The 17322-nt window shown below is 47.6% G+C and overlaps 1 protein-coding gene across 1 annotated transcript in view; it reads left to right on the forward strand.

The window, feature by feature from the left end:
• The window catches only part of PTPRQ (protein tyrosine phosphatase receptor type Q), an 814679-nt gene that overhangs the window by 108604 nt on the left and 688753 nt on the right, over positions 1-17322 (forward strand). The gene's annotated exons all lie outside the window — the stretch shown is intronic.

Here is a 17322-nt window from a genome sequence, read left to right on the forward strand (position 1 = left end):
GGGCGTCCGCGTTGGTATTGGAGCATCCTGCCCGGTATTTGATTGTGAACTCGTAGTTGGACAGACGGGCCATCCATCTCTGCTCTAGGGCACCGAGTCTTGCAGTGTCCAGGTGTGTCAACGGGTTGTTATCCGTGTACACGGTGAACCGGGAAGAAGCGAGGTAGTGCTTAAAGTGTTCGGTGACTGCCCACACCACTGCCAGGAACTCTAGCTTAAATGAGCTATAATTCTCAGGGTTTCTTTCGGTGGGTCGCAGTTTTCGGCTGACGTAAGCGATTACTCGTTCTTTCCCCTGCTGGATCTGGGACAGCACGGCTCCTAGCCCGATGTTACTTGCGTCGGTGTAGAGGATAAAGGGCTGGCTGTAATCAGGGTACGCCAGGATTTCATCCCCCGTGAGGGCCATCTTCAGCTGGCGGAAGGACTCTTCTTCTAACTTCTCCCATCTGAAGGGTGGCTTCTGGTTCTTGGCCTTCCGGGACTGGCCTATCAGGAGGTCCTGCATAGGAGCTGCCTTTTTGGTGAAACCAGGGATGAATCTGCGGTAATAGCCTACCAACCCGAGGAACTGCCGCACTTCCTTTACACTGGAGGGACTTGGCCATTCCTTAATTGCGGTGATCTTATCAGGGTCGGGAGCCACTCCATCAGCGCTCACCACGTGTCCCAGGTACTGCACCTTTGGTTTCAGGAGGTGACACTTGGAGGGTTTCACCTTTAGGCCGTAGCTTGCCAGAGCTTCGAACACTTCCGCCAGGTGTTTCAGGTGGTCCTCATACGTCTTGGAATATACGATGACATCGTCCAGGTACAACAGGACCGTCTCAAAGTTTCTGTGGCCCAGACAACACTCCATTAATCGTTGGAAGGTTCCTGGTGCATTGCAGAGTCCGAACGGCATGCAGGTAAACTCGCTAAGTCCCATCGGGGTGGTGAATGCGGTCTTCTCCCGGTCCGCCTCTGCTACAGGAACCTGCCAGTACCCACTAGTAAGATCCAAGGTAGAGAAGAAGTTAGCAGATCTTAAAGCAGCCAAAGACTCCTCTATCCTTGGTAAGGGGTACGCATCCTTGTGTGTGATACGGTTGATTTTCCGGTAATCTACACACATCCTCATGGTGTTGTCTTTCTTTTTGACTAAGACTAGTGGAGCTGCCCAGGGGCTACAGCTATCCCTGATCACCCCAGCCTCCTTCATGTCTCTAAGCATCCCCTTGGCGTGTTGGTAGTGTGCAGGGGGTACGGGTCGATACCTCTCTTTTATGGGAGGATGGTCTCCCATGGGGATGTGGTGTTCTACCCCCTTGACTCGCCCGAAGTCTAACGGGTGTTTACTAAACACTCTCTCGTACTCTTGCACCACCCGATAGACTCCCTGTTTCTGGTGTGAGGGAGTGGAGTCAGTACCCAAATGTAGTTGCTGACACCATTCCTCCATTGTTTTCTGAGAGCCGTTACCTTCCTCCGGGGAAGATGGAGGCAAGGGTTCTACGGACTGTATGGAATCTTGATTGATGGTATACAATTTGGCTAGCGTGGCATACCGGGGCAGGTACACTTCCCTCTTCCCGATATTTATTATGCGAACGGGCACCCTCCCATGGCGTACATTGACCACCCCCCGTGCTGTCAAAATGGTGGGCCTACTGTCTGAGTAAACTGGTTCTACCATTGCCTGGTAATCTCTACCTCTCAGACCAATAGCTGCCCGGCACCAAATCATCATTTCACTTTTCGGGGGCATGGCAATAGGGAAAGGGTCACACATTCGCACGCTACCAATCTCACCACCGGAGAGTTCTAGCTGTTGCCGTCGCATCAGTGCCCGGATCTCTTTCTGGAGCACTCGCTGCTGGCCGGAGCTGGCGTTCTTGGCAACCTCCTGTAAAAGGAAAATCACCTCTGCAAGACAATTTTCAATTACATTAGTTCCTAGAGTTATCTTTGGGTGACTCTCGTGTTTGTCAATGGTCACCTCTTTAAATCCAATCTGTGGCACGGGCTGACCATTGCTGGCGATGATACTCAAGTCGTCGTCAGGGTAGCGGGTGATATCCGAGTCATTCCAGTACTGCTTGAAGAGCACGTACGGGATGGTGGTGACCTGTGACCCGGTGTCCAGTAGGGCACTCATAGGAATGCCATCCAGTACCACGGGTAAGACTGGACGTCCTCCCACATATTTGTCGCGCCAGTTCGATGGGCCTGGTGATCTTTTTCCTGGGGGTTGGCCCTCTACCCCAGGTTGTGCCAGTTTAAAGGACAGTACCTTGCCATATGTCCGGGTTGATTGCAGCGGCGGCAGATGGGTCGTCCGTCCTCGTTGTATCGGTCGCTGGGTCTTCCTCTGGCCGGTGGGGTCCTCCTTGGTCGACGCCACGGGATGTCCTCCGGTCCGGATGCCAGCTGGATCTTCCCTGGAGTGGAAACCTGTAAAGACTGCACAGTTCGGGTTAGCGCAGCAACGCTTTTAGCTAGCTCTTGGACCTGATGGTGCAGGTCTGGAGCCCGGTCATTGTTCAAAGCCTGCGCATCAGCTCCCACAGGCCCTGCCGACAAGGGCGCCGCCTCCTGGTGGTAAGTGGTAGTGGGGCGTCTGGGGGTCACAACGCCACCTGGTGCCGGTTCTCGAAGCACCCGGATGGCTCTGTCCTTGAACTGTGCAAATCCCAGATGAGGGTCCTGTAAGGCCATTGCCCGCAACTGGGTTCGGTGGGCATTGCAATATAAACCCTCTATAAATTGTTCAGTCAACAGCCTGTCCTCGTCTCCCACGCCGTCAGGGTCGGTCTGCTTAATGGCTCTCAGGGCCTCTTGTAGGTTCAGGGCATAGTCCCTTATACTCTCATGTGCCCGCTGTTTGCACCCGTAGAATCTAAGCTTGATCTCGGCTGAGGTGCGGGTATCAAAGGTGTCCCTCAGCCGGGTTAGTATCCCTGCGACAGTCCTCCCCCCAGGTGGCCAGGACTTTACCTCCCTTTGGGCTGCTCCGGTTAATTGGGCCACCAGGATGCTCACTTTTTGCTCCTCTGTGAGGGGGTACACCTGGAAGAGGCTATCCAGCTTTTCTCTAAAGTCATGCAGGGTATGTGACTCCCCTGAGTACTGGGGTAGCCAGGCTGCCCCCGGGATATAGGGCATGGTGAAAGGCATGACCGCAACAGCGGTGGCGCTGGCGGGGGTTGAAGCGGTGAAGCTCTCTTCCGTATCCGACATCCTTCTCCCCCCTAGTGGACCGTGGCCTACCTTGCGATGATCCTCTTCCGTAGGCCGCGGCTCCGCAGTGGATCGTCAGGGTTGAGGACCTTCCGTCGCGCTCCTGTGACGTCGGCGTCTGCTGGGCTCCTTCCAGGACCTTACGCAACGTCCGGACGTGAGGCGGGGCTTCAGTTTTTGCGCGCTTTCGGAGTCCACGCCCCTCTTCTTCCCGCGCGGCGTCCCCAAGATGGCGTCCAATGGCGGGAAAACTCCACGTATGGCGGGAAGAAGGCCGAAGATGGCGCCGGATGGCGGGAAAACTCCACCGATGGCGGGAAGGAAGTGGAAGATGGCGCCGGATGGCGGGAATCTTCACCACAGGTAAGTTTGAACAGTCTTTTTCAGGCACGCAGTACCCGGTGGTTGCGGGCACGAAATCCTGCCGACTACGCCAAAAGTTGACGCGCCCCTGGGCCTGTGTCGCGCTGCGTTGCGCATGCGGGAGCTTACCCGGAGCCGGATCTCTTGAGGGTTGTAGTCTCGTGGCGGTGATCCGGTCCGTGCCCAGGGAGTCAGACTAAGTGGCGCTGTATTAGCGGTAGATGTTGGACGACTACGCCACCCGTTGAGTACAGCTAAGGAGCTGCTGCTGCAGGGCAGACCGCTGAGGCCGGTGGTAGGATTGTGCAGCGTGATAGTATAACCCCCAACGGGAGGGGTATGGCCTCAGGGCAGCCGACGTGGATGATGGGGGTAGCAGGAACCACTCAGAGACGGTACGGTGTAGTTCAGGGTCTTTACTGGTGACAACGATAGACCCTCCCGGAGTACTGGCTAGCGATTGGGGCCTGGTCAGTCCTTGAGCAGATGGGATCTCCCCTGGCCAGGCGGAGTTGTAGGCCTCCCAAACTAACGATACTCTTCTGGCTACCTTGCTAGAAGCGGGTATAAGTAGCCCACGTCCCTGAGTGTACTGTGTGGTGCTCACCCGTATGGCCGGTGACTCAGGGCCTTCTAGTAGCTTCCGCTCCACGACGGCGGTGCTGGTCCCACGCGTGTGACCGTGCCTTCGGGTTTCTGGGCCAGAGGACCTGCAGTCCCCTGCCAGTCGGTTTCTGCTGCTGGATAGGAGTTAGTCCCCACAGCCTCGGACTCCGGGTCCGGTGATAACTTCTCAGTCAGGGCGAGCTCTGCAGCTGCCAGCCCCTGACTCCTTGTAGCACTGCTCCCACAGAGCTCCTGATGTTCTTTCCTATATCTGCTTCTCTTCTCTGTCTCTACTTCTTCTCTACTCACTAACCCTGCCTCAGCCCTAGGTTTATATAGGGGAAGTTCTTCCCCTCCCAGGACTGGGCAGGAGGTGTGGCATGCACAGGATCCCTGACCAAGAGACCTCCCACCTGCTCTCAGACATAACATTGCCGTTACTGTGGAAACCAGACCCCTGGGGTGCCACACTCCCACTATTACATAGTAATGGCAGACACTGTATGTGTCCATGCTCTGTCCTCCCACTATTACACAGTGATGGCAGACACTGTATGTGTCCATGCTCTGTCCTCCCACTATTACATAGTAATGGCAGACACTGTATGTGTCCATGCTCTGTCCTCCCACTATTACATAGTAATGGCAGACACTGCATGTGTCCATGCGCTGTCCTCCCACTATTACATAGTAATGGCAGACACTGCATGTGTCCATGCGCTGTCCTCCCACTATTACACAGTAATGGCAGACACTGTATATGTCCATGCTCTATCCTCCTCTATTACACAGTGATGGCAGACACTGTATGTGCCCATGCTCTGTCCTCCCACTATTACATAGTAGTGGCAGACACTGTATATGTCCATGCTCTGTCCTCCCACTATTACATAGAAATGGCAGACACTGTATGTGTCCATGCTCTGTCCTCCCACTATTACATAGTAATGGCAGACACTGTATATGTCCATGCTCTGTCCTCCCACTATTACATAGTAATGGCAGACACTGTATATGTCCATGCGCTGTCCTCCCACTATTACATAGTAATGGCAGACACTGTATATGTCCATGCGCTGTCCTCCCACTATTACATAGTAATGGCAGACACTGTATATGTCCATGCTCTGTCCTCCCACTATTACATAGTAATGGCAGACACTGTATGTGTCCATGCGCTGTCCTCCCACTATTACATAGTAATGGCAGACACTGTATATGTCCATGCTCTGTCCTCCCACTATTACATAGTAATGGCAGACACTGTATATGTCCATGCGCTGTCCTCCCACTATTACATAGTAATGGCAGACACTGTATATGTCCATGCTCTGTCCTCCCACTATTACATAGTAATGGCAGACACTGTATATGTCCATGCTCTGTCCTCCCACTATTACATAGTAATGGCAGACACTGCATGTGTCCATGCGCTGTCCTCCACTATTACACTGTGATGGCAGATATCTGCTCACAGCTCTTGTTCCCCATATAACACAGTCACCAGCACCCGGAACTCATGAAAAATCTGTATAATACAACAGTGATCTGTGATATATCAGCCATGTCTGCAGTGAGGACACACGGAGCTGCATCTGCAGTGTGTGAAGTAAGTTCTAGCAGACACACGAGGGGACATGGTGACTTCATGAATTTCTGAGGTAATATTGATCAGATATATGATGTAGGAGCTGATACTACCCTACTACATGATGTCTGAGGTGAATGTGGTCATATCATTTATAATGTGAGGTGATAAGCCCAGTATTATACTCCCTGACACTGCAGACATGTTTCCTCCAGTTCTTCTGGTGAGAGAAAGAGGAAGAGAGAGATAAGACGAGAGTAAGGGTATGTGCACATGGTCAGGAGCCGCTGCGTACTTATGAAGCGTCAAACCAGCAGTGGTCAGATGTCACAGCATAGTGGATGGGAGTGCTAGAAATCCCATGTCTACTATTCATATCTTGGCACCTGCGGCACACCCGCGGAAACTGACATGCGGCGCGTCTTTCCAGACCGCAGCATGTCAATTTCTCATGCGGATTTCCTCCTAGACCTTATCTCTATGAGGAAAGTCCGCAGGTGAAAAAAAATAAAAATGGCACCTCTCATTTGCATAATGAGCAGAAACAGCCACGGCTATTCTGGAGCGTTGGGGGTAGCAGGCTTGTACGCATCATGGGCACATACTCTAACATCCTCTTTATAAGTCCCACCCTCCCTACAGTAAGACACCAGGCACAGACATACTGTGCTTCCTCTTATCTATTAACCTGTAGATATGGGGTTAATCTGCAGGTTAATAGCGTTACCCGAAAATTGCTGGGAGAAAATTAACTTTTTTCCCCCTGGCAGCATTTGGGTTTCAGTCACAGAGGTGGCACCGATGTAGGTTCAGTCACCGCCTCGGCCCTAACTGACACTAGCTCTGCATTGGGGCCAGCTGTCAGTTGGGACTGGGGGCGCGGTTACAGGTAAGTGCGGGCACGGGGCAGGTTAGTAATGCTATTAACTTGTTGATTAACCCTGTATCTGCAGGTTAATAGTGTTTTTTTTTTGGTGCCAGGTTTACTTTAGAGCATAATCACTCTTGCTTAACGTCTACAAAGTTATACAAAGATGCAGGCGTTATAGGTTCACCCCTCCCAAAGTCATGACCCCCTCTGCCTATTGCTCCGGAGTGTGTCTTTTTTTACACAGTAGTGATTTTAAGGACAGTTTCAGAGCAGAATTACCAGCAAGATAAGATAGGCTAGTGCCCCGCTCACTACTAATGGCCGTAGAAGTGAGTGAGCACAGCCAGACACTTAATCGACATGTTCCTGTGATTTTGGCTAAAAGTTTCATAGGTGGTTTCTTCGTTATGATTTTGTGGTATGTTTTTCTTCTTTCATTTTAGTGCTGACTACTGTAAATATTCTTATTAGCATGAATCTTACAGGAAAATGATTTTGGGCTTTTCTTCTCTTAAGCAGTTGTTACAATATTTTAAGGCAGTGATGAATAAGCATGAAAATGTTCTTTTTAACACATGGTGCTGTGTATTTATTTTTAATGAGTACGACATCTGTATGTCAGTTACTTAGCAAACACCACTGAGTTAGCCAAGATCATTTTACTGATCATCTAATATTTATCATGCTAACCCATATCTTTTACCATTCTTCTCTCACAAAGTAATGCTTTACAATAAAAAGCAGAACAATCTGACATCATCAACATACTCTGTCTATTTATCTTTTTAAAATGGAGCATTTAAGCTCATTAAAGCATATTGACAATTTCCTACTAAATGCTAAAAAACGTGTTCAAGCTCCACCACTTAGGATCCTATAATATCTTGAATTAAGTCAATACATCATAACTAGTGATGAGCGAGCACTAAAATGCTCGTGTACTCGTTGTTCGAGTTGAGCAAATTGGAAGGCTCGAGTGCTCAGTCCGAGTAACGAGCCCAATGTAAGTCTATGGGAAACTCAAGTATTTTTCCGGCTGCTCCCCTCAGCGGTCTGCAGAGGAACTAAAAATTGCCCAAATCAATGGGAACAGTGCTCAAATGACATGGGAACAGCATGGGGAAGACCCCTGGAAGCATTTCTGACTCCCAGGTCACTGCTGTCAACAAAGTTGTCGGAGGTATTACGCCACTTTTACGGTCTCACAATAAAACTTACAAAAACAAAAACAAAATGGATTTTCCTGGGAAATATGCTAAGGAATATCCTATACAGGGTAATGACTTGTACATAAGGCAAAATAAATATACAAAAACAAAACTGCTCCTCCACACCTTGGGCTATGTTCACACTTAGCGTTTTTGATGCGTTTTTGCACTTTTGCATTGCTTTCAACCAAGACAAATGCATTCACCAGGAAATGGCATTTTAACATTTTACAACCTTATCTAGCCATGTGGTGTGTGACACATCATCAGACACATCCTGTTTCATTTATGATGGAGGGACTCTGAAAGTCACACAGCCTATTTTTATAGGGCCTTTAGGCGGCCCTTACTATTAAACGGTCAGCAGTCAGCCCTAGCTATTGTTAGAGAGCCATCAGCTCATCAGCTCATCTCATCAGCAACGAGTGGGTCTATATGCATATGCAGTGACTGCAAGGGCTGCCAAATATTTGGACGCAACCCAATACCCCTTTGAACACATATAGAGGAGGATTTCAGTAAAAAAAATGTTCCCATTATAAAGGAGTGGGTCTCCTATAGTGGTAATGCCCATGTTGTGACTGCAAGGGCTGCCAAAATTTGGGAAAAACCCCACAAACAATTTAAAGACACATAGAGCTGGGCCACAGTAACGACATGTTCCCATTAGAAAGGAGAGGGTCTGCTATTCAGTTATAGAGTATGCAGTGAGTGCAACGGCTGCCAAAATTTAGGAAAAACTCTACTAACAATTTAAAGACACATAGAGCAGGGCCACTGTAACGAGTACGACATGTTCCCATTAGAAAGGAGAAGGTCTGCTATTCAGTTACAGGGTATGCAGTGAGTGCAACGGCTGACCAAATTTAGGAAAAACCCTACTAACAATTTAAATACACATAGAGCTGGGCTACAGTAACGAGTACGACATGTTCCCATTAGAAAGGAGAGGGTCTGCTATTCAGTTATAGGGTATGCAGTGAATGCACCGGCTGCAAAAATTTAGGAAAAACCCTACTAACAATTTAAATACACATAGAGCTGGGCCTCAGTAACGAAATGTTCCCATTAGAAAGGAGAGGGTCTGCTATACAGTTATAGGGTATGCAGTAAGTCCAACGGCTGACAAAATTTAGGAAAAACCCCACTAAAAATTTAAATACACATAGAACTGGGCCACAGTAACGACATGTTCCCATTTGAAAGGAGAGGGTCTGCTATACAGTTATATGGTATGCAGTAAGTCCAACGGCTGACAAAATTTAGGAAAAACCCCACTAATAATTTAAAAACACATAGAGCTGGGCCACAGTAGTGACATGTTTTCATTAGAAAGGAGAGGGTCTGCAATACAGTTATAGGATATGCAGTGAGTCCAACGGCTGACAAAATTTAGGAAAAACCCCACTAATAATTTAAAAACACATAGAGCTGGGCCACAGTAGCGACATGCTCCCATTAGAAAGGAGAGAGTCTGCTATACAGTTATAGGGTATGCAGTGAGTCCAACGGCTGTCAAAATTTAGGAAATACCCCACTAACAATTTAAAGACACATAGAGGTGGACCTCAGTAACGACATATTCCCATTAGAAAGTAGAGGGTCTTTCATACTGTTTGCCTATGCAGTGAAGCAATGGCTGCCAAAAATTTGGAGGAACTCCAAAGCGCCTTGTTAGAGACGTAGAGGTCGGAGGGCCTCCTGACAACAAAGTTCCCATTATTAGGAAGTGGGTCTCCCATACTGTTTGCCTAAGCAGTGAAGTAACAGCTGCCAAAAATTTGAGGGAACTCCAATGCCCATTGCAAGTTCACATAGGTGAACTAGCAGTGTCACAGGCTGATCGCCTCCATGCCACGCTTCATTGATGCAGTAATTGCTGCAAAAGGAGCCCTGACCAAGTATTGAGTGTATTTACTGAACATACATTTTAGTAGGCCAATATTTCGAATTTTAAAAACATTTTTCAAGCTGTTGTTATAAAGTATTGTAATTTACTGAGATAATGCCTTTTGTGTCGTCATTGGCTATAAGCCATAATCTTCAGCATTAACAGAAATAAACACTTGAAATAGATCACTCTGTTTGTAATGACTCTATATAATATATGAGTTTCACTTTTTGTATTGAAAAACTGAAATAAATTAACTTTTTGATGATATTCTAATTTAGTGAAATGCTCCTGTATATATAAAAGTTTCAATCAACGTTCCTTTTCCCCCATTAAAAAAATAAATAAATAAATGTATTTGGTATTGCATTCCCTGCTGACAGTAAAAAGTGCCTGTTTTGACCCCCCCCCAGCCAGCACTAAGAACCCGCTCAGATAACACGCTAGCGTCATGGCAGTACAACACCTCCAAGGCATAGAGAGACAGTTCATGCCAGGTGTCCAGATTTGAGATCCAATAGTTGAAGGTTGTAGGGGAATAAGGGAGTACGCTAGTTTGGTCGGCCAGGTATTGCTTGACCATCTTTAAAAAAATTCCCCTCGTTATCAAAAATATTCGGTCACCAGGCCCTGGATGCTGGGATGGTGTAGTGCAATTGGCACCAACCTTTGACCATGTACCCCTGCCTCTGCTGTGTTTCTGCCTCACCTGTCCTCTTTAGTTTGGCAAGGAAGCTTGCCCCCTGCTACTAGCGTTGTCTGATGGGAGTTTTTTCAACATATTTTCCACAATGGCCTTCTAGTACAGCACCATTTTATAAGACTTCTCCGCCTCAGGAAGGAGAGATGCAAAGCTCTCCTTGTAGTGTGGGTCTACCAGGGTGAAAAAACAGTACTCTTTTTTGGCCAAAATAAATATAACTGTCTCATTTCTTCCTCCTTCTCCACCTGGTCCACATGCATAGCTTCATGTTTAATTGTGAGCAGCAACTGTTTTAGTAAGCACAGAAGTGGGATCATTGCGCTGACTAAGGCGTCATTGTCACTCACCATCTTTGTGGAGTCGTCAAAGTTTTGGAGAACCGCACAAATCTCAGACATCCATGCCCAGTCTTCATTTGTTATGTGTGGGGCTTCCCAGAATACTAAAGGGCACATTGGAGCTGGTATTTGAAAATTGGCCTCTGCTGCTCACAAACCCATGCCAGCATGTGCAGTGTGGAATTCCAGTGAGTGGTGATATTGCACACCAGTTGGCAAGCTGGCACTTGCATGCGCTGCTGCAGCCCTGCCAGAGTGGTGGCAGCTGTAGCCGACTTGCGGATATGGGCGAGCTCTGGCAAATCTGGGTATGTTTTCAGAAATCGCTGAACTACCAAATTGAGCACGTGTGCCAAGCATGGTATGTCTGTGAGCTTGCCAAGCTTCACAGCCTCCACCAGGTTATGCTTATTATTATATATGACCATGCCTGGATGGAGGTTCACAGATCTGTCTTTTATGTTATTCCTTTAAGTAGCTCTGCTGCGGTGTGCGGCTTGTCTCCTAGACAAATTAGCTTCAGCAGAACCTGTTGCGGCTTCGCTGAAGCAGTGCTGCAGAGCTTCCAGCTTCCGTCTGATGTGGACTATGTGCTCTGAGATAACACATCGGAAATGGAGGATGAGGATGAGAAGGAGGGGTTGCAGGAACTGATGTAGGAAATGGAGGAAACCCTGATAGAAGTAGGGCCAGCAATCCTCGGCGTCGGGAGCACATGTGCCGTGCCAGGGTGGGACTTGGCCCCAGTCTCCACAATGTTCACCCAATGTGCCATCAGAAAAAAGTAGCATCCCTAGTCACAAGCGCTTGTCCACATGTCGGTCATTAAGTGGACAATCCCAGTTAGTGCGTTGGTAAGGACACGGGGGGATCTGGACATGTGCTGGTGCTATGCGGGGACGCCATACCTGGAGAAAAAGGAAATGTGCCGTTTCACATTTGGGCCAGTGGGTGGATGGCCGGAAACTTTCTCTTTTGTTCTAAGGCCTAGGGTAGTGAAAGCTGAATGCTGTGCTGGGACAAAGATTTGGAAGTGCCTGATGATAGTGCGGCAGAATGTGCAAGGACAGGTGCAGGGCGGGAGGCATTTGCACCAGTTTCATGGACAGGGGATTGGGAAGCACCTAGCACAGGGGAAGAGCAGAGGTGTCACCCTCTGGCACCAATCATGGACCCAGGCGTTTAGCTCACCGAGTTGGGTGCTTAGATGACATGTGCCTGATCATGCTGGTGGTGGTTAGGCTTTTAGTGTTCAGGCCCCTGCTGATCTTGGCAAGGCACAGGTTGCAATTGACCATTTTTTTGGTCTCAGAACTCTCTTTAAAAAAGACTCAGACTAGGGAACACCTAACTCTTTTATGGAGAAATTCAAGAGTGTCGGTGCTCTGCGGAACAGTTGCCCGCCTTCTCCCTCTGGTCATCCCACTGTCTCTTCCTGCCTGTTTCAGTGCTTCGATCTCTCCCCCTCTGCACTGATGGCCTCACTCTGCATGCCAGCTTCCCAGGTTGGATCGGTCATCCACCCCCTCATGTTCCACCGCCACACCATGGTCCTGCTGACTTGGTGACTTAACAACAACCTGACTTATCGTCAACTATATGGCATCATCATTTTAGACAAAATTTTCCATTCCCCACCGTCATCTTCTTGTGGCCGTGGCTACCCTAAGTTTTGTGCATCACTAAACAGCATCTCCTCCTGTCCCTCTTGGACCATGCAGGGTGAGAGGCCACAACCAATAAATTATGTTGTAAAAAGCTTCTTGGAGTGCCCTAATATGGGATAACCAGCCTCTTGGGAGTCAACATGGTGGGATGAAGGAGGATTAGGGTGGGGATTACTTGACCCAGACTGTTGGCTGATGAGACTGGACTGTATCGAAGACTGGGTGGTGCTGCCAACCATGCTGGAAGCATTATCTGATATCCAACCGATTACCTGTTACCTTCAGAAGTGGTGTATCGTGCCTCCCTGCAAAGTGGGACAGGAATCTACAGTATGTGTCATGGATGGGTGTGTTTCTTGTGCTCCAGCAACAGGAGTAGTCGCACACCTGCCCCACGTCCTCGGTGTCTGCGTGCACCATCATCAGCGCTTCCACTTTCCTGTCCCTTACCGCATTCCCTACGCATTTTCTAATTGCTACGTCTCTGGAAACCAAGTTTATTTTTAATAATAAAAAACATTGGTCACCTGCAGCAGGCAAAGCGGGTTTTTGGAGTTTAATATACCACTGAAATGTAACAGAAAGCACGTACTACTGTATGGATGACTAATTTAATCCAGAAAAAATTTTCAACGCTTTTTTGGAGTGTTATGTACCACCAAAATTTAACAAAATGTAACAGAAAGCATGTAATACTCTATGGATGACTAATTGATTCCAGAAATTTTTTTAATGCTTTTTTGGAGTGTTATATACCACCAAAATGTAACAGAAAGCACGTATTTAGCAATGGACTGCAAAACCCTTAGCCCTGCCGAGAAGCTGTATTCTGCCATTCTCCCTGCTCCTGCAACTGTCCCTTCCTAGGCTAAATGTAGACTGTATCTGATACAAACAGCAAACGTATTAAAATCGCTTGTAATAGGTCTGCCATGTACTCCAATGCAAATCCGCATGTGCTGTGCACATCATGAGGAAATTTCCGCTGCGGATTCGCAGACCAATTCTAGTGCGATTCCGCTGCGAAATCGCCACCATTGACTTGCGTTGGACCGCATAAGATCAGCATGACTACATGTAGTCATGCGGATCTTATGCGATTTAATGCGTGGATGGTACCCGGGTCTGGAGAAGAGGAGACTCTCATCCGACCCAGGTACCATCGTACCTACAAGTTAAAAAAGAATTATAAAGTGAAAAATAAAAAAAAAAATAATCATACTCACCTCTCCGGTGCCCCCGGTCTCCGCCTGGTGTCCTCCCGGCGGCGATGCGCTCTCCTCGGCTCCCAGCGGTGAACTGCAAGGACCTTCAGTGACGTCATTTAGTCAGCTGGTGGTCACGCGACCATCACCTGACTGCTGATGTCATGGAAGGTCCTTCATTACCGGTACCCGCCACGGAGCCAGCAGTGACGCCGAGAGCAGACCGAGGCCGCCGGAAAGGTATAAGGTTATTTTTTATGTTCTAATTCTTTTTTTTTTAACATTATGTGGTCACACAATATAAATCCACGCCAGTTGCATGGATTTATGCTGTGTGACCAACTTTCAAGCACTTTTCCAAGTGATGCTAAAATCGCTTGGAAAAGCGCTTGACAAAAGCATGCGAAATCGCATGCTAAAAACGCTTGACGAATGCTTGTCCCTGGCAGAAAAAAACGCATGTAAAATCCGCATGCATTTTTTCTGCCAGGGAGATGCAGAAATGCTCAGGAAAAATCTGGAGCATTTCTGCATCATGGGCACATAGCCTTAGAAGGACTGTTAGTATGATAGTTCAGCTTCAGCACCAGTATTAACACTACAGGACGCTGTTAAACTGTGCACACGCAGGGCTGGACAAGAACTCTCTCCCTCCAATAAGAACTATCCCTGAGTTGTGCACTGGTGTCAGTGTGCCGAGCATGGCGGGCGGCGCCTGTTCTCTTTTAACCCCTGATGATGTAATATGGCCAGCCAATCACAGTAATGCCACTACCAAGATTGTTGCAGCATTATAGTGATTGGCAGGCAATAACTAGTGTTGAGCCACCCCCGTAGTGTTCGGGTTCGGTTCGGTTCGTCGAACACCGGGATGTTCGAGGAACTGTTCGTCGAACTGTTCGTCGAACACCTTAGAACACCGTCGAACACCGTTAAAACCAATGGCAGGCAAACAAAAACACATAGGAACACATAGAAAACACCTTCAAAGGTGTCCAAAAGCTGACAAACTGCTCAGAAGACGCTTTCTTTAAAAAAGCCGGCCGGCAATTCAGCAGCGGCATACACCGGTACCCGACAATTTAGACATGAAGGAATAGAGCATCACACATAGATTAGATAGATAGAAACATGTCAGTCACATATATATGAAGTACAGTGACAGTGTTGCTTACTGTACTTGTCATTTAATGTAAAGGATTTATTAAAAAATATAATAGTGTTTTCGTGCACCGTCTCTTTAAAAAAGCCGCCGGCAATTCAGCAGCGGTACCCGACAATTTATAACAGACAGAATAGAGCTTCACACATAGATTAGATAGATAGAAACATGTCAGTCACATATATATGAAGTACTGTGACAGTGTTGCTTACTGTACTTGTCATTTACTGCAAAGAATTTATTAAAAAAAATAATAGTGTTTTCATGCACCGTCTCTTTAAAAAAGCCGGCTGGCAATTCAGCATCTGTACCCGACAATTTAGAATAGAAGGAATAGAGCATCACACATAGATTAGATAGATAGAAACATGTCAGCCACATATATACGAAGTACAGTGACAGTGTTGCTTACTGTACTTGTCATTTAGTGTAAAGGATTTATTAAAAAATATAATAGTGTTTTCGTGCACCGTCTCTTTAAAAAAGCCGCCGGCAATTCAGCAGCGGTACCCGACAATTTATAACAGACAGAATAGAGCTTCACACATAGATTAGATAGATAGAAACATGTCAGTCACATATATATGAAGTACTGTGACAGTGTTGCTTACTGTACTTGTCATTTACTGCAAAGGATTTATTAAAAAAAATAATAGTGTTTTCATGCACCGTCTCTTTAAAAAAGCCGGCCGGCAATTCAGCATCTGTACCCGACAATTTATAACAGACAGAATAGAGCTTCACACATAGATTAGATAGATAGAAACATGTCAGTCACATATATAATAAGTACAGTGACAGTGTTGGTTACTGTACTTGTCATTTAGTATTAAAATAAAGGATTTATTATTAAAAAAAATTGGCGTGGGGTTCCCCGTAATTTTAGTCTCTAGCGGAGGTTAAGCAGACAGCTGGGGCAGATGTTTGAAGCCTGTGAAGGGGGTAATACCCACGGAGCTTCCCAGGCTACTAATATCAGCCCCCAGCTGAATACCTAGCCTTTACTAGCTATTAAAATGGAGGACCCCCCCAAAAAAATGACGTGGGGTCCCCCCTAATTTAATAGCTAGCAAAGGCTAGGCAGACAGCTGGGGGCTGATATTAATAGCCCAGGAAGGGAGCCATGAATATTGGCCCCCTCCCAGGCTAGAAACACCAGCCCTCAGCCGCCCCAGAAATGGCGCATCCATAGGATGCGCCAATTCTGGCACTTAGCCTCGCTCTTCCACGCTGCCCTGGTGCGGTGGCAGGGGGTAATAGGGTTGGGGTTGATGTCAGCTTATAATGCCAGCTGACATCAAGCCCAGGTTAGTAATGGAGAGGCGTCTATAAGACACCCCCATTACTAACCCCATAGTCAAAGTTAAAAAAAAAACACAAACACCCAGAATAAAGTCGTTTAATTGAAATAAAGACACAATTCTTTATTATTCTAAATTAAACCATACTTACCATCACGCCCATTCCAGCTGAAGCCAACGATCTCCTGCAATAAAAGAAAAATAATAAAGCAACCTCATCCTTACCTTTCCATGGTTCCCAGGACAGCTCCAGCTCTGCTACATCGAGATGACAGGCTGGACCGCAGCAGAACGCTGCCATCCAGCTTGCCATGCCGCACACACTGAGAAGCGCAGGCATGCTTGCGCTCCTCAGTGTCTGACTGTGACGGCATCCAGATGAGCCGACAATGAACTCGGCTCACCTCATGTACGTCACTGACAGCGTGGGAAAATTCTCCTGCACTCAGCGCTTCAGCGTGAGAATTTTCCCACGCTGTCAGTGACGTGAATGAGGTGAGCCGAGTTCATTGGACATGACCTCGGCTCATCTGGATGCCGTCACAGCCAGACACTGAGTAGCGCAAGCATGCCTGCGCTTCTCAGTGTCTGCGGGATGACAGGCTGGATGGCAGCGTTCTGCTGCGGTCCAGCCTGTCATCTCGATGTAGCAGAGCTGAAGCTGTCGTGGGAGCCATGGAAAGGTAAGGATGATGTTGCTTTATTATTTTACTTTTATTGAAGGAGATCATTGGCTTCAGCTGGAATGGGCGTGGCGGTAAGTATGGTTTAATTTAGAACAATAAAGAATTGTGTGTTTATTTCAATTAAAGGACTTTTTTCTGGGTGTTTGTGTTTTTTTTAAATACTTTACTAGAAATTCATGGTGGTCATGTCTAATATTGGCGTGACCCCATGAATTTCGGGCTTAGGGCCAGCTGATAATGCCAAGCTGGCCTTAACCCCTTTATTACCCAGTGAGCCACCGCACCAGGGCCCTGGATGAGTTGGGTACAGCGCCAGAAGATGGCGCTTCTATGAACGCGCCATTTTCCGGGGCGGCTGCGGACTGCAATTTGCAGCGGGTGGGGCCCAGAAAGCTTGGGCCTCCCTGCGCTGCAGATTCCAGCCCCCAGCTGCCTAGTTGTACCTGGCTGGACACAAAAATAGGGCGAAGCTCCACGTATTTTTTTTTTAAATTCATGAAATTCATGGAATAAT

Source organism: Phyllobates terribilis, unplaced genomic scaffold (assembly GCF_046119375.1).
Source record: "Phyllobates terribilis strain yellow unplaced genomic scaffold, ASM4611937v1 Scaffold_11__3_contigs__length_659146591, whole genome shotgun sequence".
In the NCBI taxonomy this organism is placed as follows: Eukaryota; Metazoa; Chordata; class Amphibia; order Anura; family Dendrobatidae; genus Phyllobates; species Phyllobates terribilis.